Genomic DNA, 6,001 nt, shown 5'->3' with positions numbered 1-6,001 from the left:
GTTTCTTATACTTGATTCACTTGGTTTGATGAAGTTGGACACTAATTTATTTTGAAATCTTGTGGGAGAGATGTTCTAGAGGGAAGTGGACTGAAATGGAAATGAAATGAAATAAGACTTGAATCCCTTATTAATAACACAATTCAGCCCCGACCAACTTCTACAGACCAACATACGGTCCGTACAATTTATACTGACCGTATGTTTGGCCGTAGATTTGGTCTAGAGAGGGGTCTCAATCTGGGCTGAAAGTACTTCTGAACATACGGTCCGTATGTTTTATACGGCCAGTATGTTTGGCCGTATAATGCCCAATCAATCCGAACTCGTTCCCGTCGACTCGTTTGATCTCCAATCCTTATGAAACCTTCTTGAAACTTGTTTATCACCTTATTATCAATATAAGGGATGTTATAACTCTTTTCCAAAGCATCGTTAAATCATCATTAACTCGTTACTCGTAAATCTCTTCCGATACTTATCGTATGCCTTGCCTTCTCTTGGCAACTTTCTCGTCTATCATCGAATGTCTTTACAATCTTACTTAGGGTCATCAAATGTCATTCCTTACTTATTTAAATACCATATACATCGTGCTCTTCATTTTCCAACAACGGAAATTTTTTTCGAGGTGTAACATCTACGTTGTCTCAAATTCAACTCTTTCTGTGTATCCAAGTACTTCAAACTCTTATGATCAGTAAATATGTGACACTTTTCTCCATATAAGTAAGGATTCCAAATTTTCAAAACAAACACTATGAAAGCAAGCTCAAGTTCATGAGTAGGATAGTTCAATTCATGTGGTTTCAATTTTTGAGAGGCATACGCAACCACTTTCCCTTCTTGAATCAGGACACAACCCAAACCATGATGAGAAGCATCACTATATATCACATACTCTTTCCCTTCAGTTGGTAGAGTAAGTATAAGAGGTTGTATCAATAAGGATTTGAGCTTTTCAAAGCTCTCTTGGCATTTGTCATCCCATACGAACTTGATATCCTTCCTTAAGAGTTTAGTCAAACGAGAGGCTATAATGGAGAAGCCTTTGACAAACCTTCATAGTGTCCCGCTAAGCCCAAGAAACTTCTTACTTCAGTTGGAATTTTAGGTGGTTTACATTCAACAATAGCTTGAATCTTACTAGGATCCACCTTCACACCTTCAGCTGACACAACATGTCCTAGAAAAGCCACTTCACCAAGCCAAAATTCACATTTGAAAGCTTAGCATAAAGCTTTTTCTCTTCCAAAGTTTGCAAAACAACCGGAGATGCTTTTCATGATCTTCACTAATCTTGGAATATATTAAAATATCATCTGTAAAGACCACCACAAATTGGTCAAGATAAGGCTTGAACACGCGATTCATCAGATCCATGAATGGCGCAGGAGCATTCGTTAACCCGAATGGCATCACCAAAAATTCATAATGGCCGTATCGAGTCCTAAAGGTAGTTTTAGGGACATATTGTTCACTTACCCGCAGTTGGTAATACATAGACCTCAAGTCAATTTTTGAGAACAACCTAACACCCTTTAGCTGGTCAAATAAATCATCAATCCTAGGCAGTGGATATCTATTCTTAATTGTTACCTTGTTCAATTGCCGGTAATCAATACAAACCTAAGAGTTCCATTTTTTTTTTTCACAAATAAAACAGGAGCTTCCCAGGGAGAAACACTTGGGTGAATAAAACCTTTCTCAAGAAGTTCTTGCAATTGAATTTTCAACTCCTTCAATTTTGCTGGAGCCATTCAATAGGGAGTTATAGAAATTGGAGTAGTTCCGGAATAACCTCTATAGAAATTCAACTTCCCTTCCGGGGTAATCCGGGAAGATTTTCGGGGAAAACATCGGAAATTCACATACAATGGTATATCTTTAAGGCTTGGACTTTCCCGGTGTGTATCAAATATATGAGCAAGATAAGCTTCACAACCCCGACTAACCATCTTTTTTGCCACAACAAGGTGATAATATTAGATGTCAATGATCTTTCACCTTGAACAATGATGTGTGAAAATGAAGGAGCTCTAAAGGTCACACGCTTCGACCTACAAGCATGGTATCTATGAAGCCAATGCATACCAATGATGACATCATAGTCTTGGAAAGGCATTTCGATCAAATCAACAGGGAAGACTAGATTTTGAATCACAAAGGGACAACCTCGATAGATTTGATTACAAACAACCTATTGACCAAAAGGACTTTGGACAAGCACACCACAATCAAGTCTCACAGATTTCACATTTTTAGGAAAAACCAATGATGAGAAAACATAGGAATGTGTAGAACCAGGATCAAATAATGTAACAACACATAAGCCAAATAAGTGAAATTTACCAACAATCATGTCCGCCCTATATTGGTCATCCCTCTGTCTCATAACATAAGTTCGTGCTGTAGCTCTTGACCCACTGGCTTGATTAGCTCCACCTACACTTGTTGCTTGCATGTTTCTAGATCTTGCATCTCTATTCCCTTGAGAAGGAATGGTAATAGGTTTTACGAACTGAGCCTTTCGTACACGGAGAAAAAATAGGGTTTGGATTAGGACAATTCTTCACTTTATGAGCGAAGCTCCCATAATTAACACAAGCACCAGAAGTTCTCCTACAAGTACCATAGTGATTCTTTCCACATTGTGGACAAATGGGTATACGAGTCTTGCCTTGGCCACAGTTTGGAGTGCTAGCATTAGAGAAATTTGATCTATTTTGCTTATGCCGGGTTGACTTGTGAACATTACCTGCTTTGGAATTGTCAAACCTTTCCCTCTGGGCGGACCTCTAAATCGCATCGCTTTTCTCGAACTTGTTTTCATTTCTACTAGCTTGTTCCTTGTCGATCCTTTCCCAAGTAAGAGCACTGAAAATAATTTATAAAAGTTCTCATGTTGTAGGACCGCCACTGTCACGACCCGACTAGGGTCCATGACGGGTACCCGGGGCTAACCACCGAGCATCGCTCATGCTACTATTCATCATACTCATCCTGCGTTCATTCATTAGTCTCGTGCTTATAATCATGGAAGAACCATTTTCACTTGAAACATATTTACCTTTATATACATAAGCCCTTCGGCTATCAAAATAATATACATACCATAAGGACATCGTGAGACCATACTACCCACACATACGTATCTACGAGCCTCTACTAGAGTACTAGATATATGGACGGGATGGGACCCCATCGTGCCCAAATTATATATACACAAAATAATACGCAACGGCACCTCCGGAACAATGGAGTGCTCTCAAAGTCTGTTGATAGCTCTTATGAATCTGGATCACCTCCCTGCCTACCTATGGGCATGAACACAACATCCAAAGAAAAGGACGTCAGCACGAGCATTGTACTGAGTATGTAAGGCATAAACAACAACAATACATCAATGAAATAGGGAGACATCAAGTGGAGAACAACCTGTAACTAACTGTAAATTTTGATAGAAATAAAGCATGCTAACTCACTTCATAAACGTTATCATATCATGTATGCATATGTATATCTATATAAGCTGCCCGACCATATAGGTACGGTCTGATCATCATTAGCCCAGGTCCAGACCTCCCGTGTCTGGGGTAACCATCTCATGCCGCCCACTAGTGGTGTCTGCCCATGCCATCAAAGCATGGTGTATACGGCCCTGCCTTAGTGGTGTCTGCCCGACCATATAGGCGCGGTGTGATATTATCATCATGTACTCATCATAATGCATGCATAGTATCTCAAAGATAACTATACTTTATTCGGGTGACATAAGGTCGTGAACCCCCGATTCCATTATGGAGCATTCATAACATTCTGCCTCACCTTGAAGAAATTAACATATAAGGTGAGTGTATATAATAAACAACATCAATGCATTATAGCTAGAATTATTAGCTTTAGAATCTTTGGGGTTAACTCGTCATCATCACTATCATGCTCATAACATATTTTGTTTCTCTATCTCATGTGAAGCTCTTTATAATCATAGACTCATAATTGCCAGGACGTATGAAAATCATAGGAAAAATAGGAGAATTCATGCCATGGGAGTCATGCCTTAGAAAGAAGGGACTAGCCTTACATACCTTTTCGTTTAGCGACACTATCGCTTGAACGTTCGCCTCCAATGTTCTCGTTTCTACCTTCAAGAGATTTCGTATTATCATTAGCTAATCGGCCGCAAGAACATGCTCAACTAAAGCTAGAGAAAATTGGGCAGCATTTCCTTTGTTTATACAACTTTCCTTATATCATATATCAACTCCCAAATGTCTATAATAACATTCACAACATCATAAGCAACAATCTTCATATACCTATATTATCCATATTGTCCAATTTCATTTCACATCATCCATAACCATGGTCATAGTACCCCATTACATTTACTCACATATAGTGTTTATCCTATGTTCTTAATTTCATTTATAACATAATTATAACAACAACATATCAAGAATCATGACTCATTCCAAGCTACTACTCAAAATGCCCTTATTCTCACCTTTGTAATCCATTTTCTATCTCCTTTCATAATATAAGTCTTTCAACCTCTAAATACCTTAAACAACATGGAATGACTATAAAACTTACCTTAGATAGTATGGAACGAGTCTTGAGTGGAAATACTTCACTTGAGCCAAAACCCTAGTTCACTTCCAATGAAATTTCTTGCCTTAGATGAACCCTAATAAGTTTCTTGCACTTGATTCTCTTGGATTTATGACACAAACCTTTGATTTCCTTTGTATTCTTGAATATGAAGTATGTGGAACCTTCTAGAGGTCTTGAGAGAGATGAAGAAGTGTGGGAAATGAAATTAATGAAGTGGGAACACATTTATATAATTGAACTTAACTCAGCCCGTTGGGACTTCCACCGACACTTATACGGTCCGTAGAAGATTGTACGGTCTGTATAAGTGGTCGTGGTTCACCATCAGGCAAAACACCACTTCTGTTGGGTGTTATACGGACCCTTATACGGATCGTATAAGTCAGTCGTATAACCCCATTTCCCTGAAATGATTTCTATCGTTCGCTTGATGTCCAATCCTTATGGAACCTTCTTGACACTTGTCTAACACTTTATTGACAATCTAAGGGATGTTATAACTCTTCTCCAGGAAATCATTAAGTCATCCTTAACTTGTTACTCGTAAATCTTTTCCGATACATAACGTATACCTTGCCTTTCTTGGCAAACTTTCTTCTCTTGCCTCGAATGTCTTTGAAATCTCAATTTGGGTCATCAAATGCTATCTCTCACTTATTGAAACATCGTATACTTCGTGCCCTTCGTTAGTCTATTCGTTGTGCATCAACGAAATTTTTTTCAAGGTGTAACATTCTTCCCCTCTTTGAAAACATTCGTCCTCGAATGTTAAGTTGTTGGAAATTCTATGAAAATTTCGCCGGAGTTTACCCTGTAATATGTTATGTCCCGTATCTTACATTGGAACATTATAAAGCTAAGTGCGACAAGTTAAAGACAAAGCGGTTTTAGGGTTCTCGGTAAGGGTTTTCACCTCCCGATTTCATTTCTATGCACAAGTTGCCTATGGATTTCGTTTGGTATAAGAAAATTATTGGAGAATAAGGATCAATTGACCAAGATTGGATGACTAAGTGAGATTAAGAACTTAATTACACCATTAGTGAAGCCTAAGTGGCCGTGTGGGCCCCACTTGTGAATTGCCAACTATTATTGGCTAAAGGCTTGGGTGGGACACATGTCCACCTTGTGGATTGCATATAAAAGGGAAATTTCTGATTCACAAATCAGTTCACTTTCATTTCAACATTGCAAAGTGCAAAAATTTAGTGATAGAGAGAGAGGCTCTCGGCTACAAGCTGGCCGAGAACACCCTCCTACAAATTGATCCAAAAATCTAGTTTCTCTATCAAATTAGCTCCTCATCAGGTGTATAAGAACATGTAGTAGTTGTTGGGAAGAGACAAGGAGGTGTAGCATTCAATAGAGTTGAAGATTCGGC

Source organism: Lycium ferocissimum, chromosome 5 (assembly GCF_029784015.1).
Source record: "Lycium ferocissimum isolate CSIRO_LF1 chromosome 5, AGI_CSIRO_Lferr_CH_V1, whole genome shotgun sequence".
Classification (NCBI taxonomy): domain Eukaryota; kingdom Viridiplantae; phylum Streptophyta; class Magnoliopsida; order Solanales; family Solanaceae; genus Lycium; species Lycium ferocissimum.
This window is presented reverse-complemented; position numbering follows the sequence as displayed.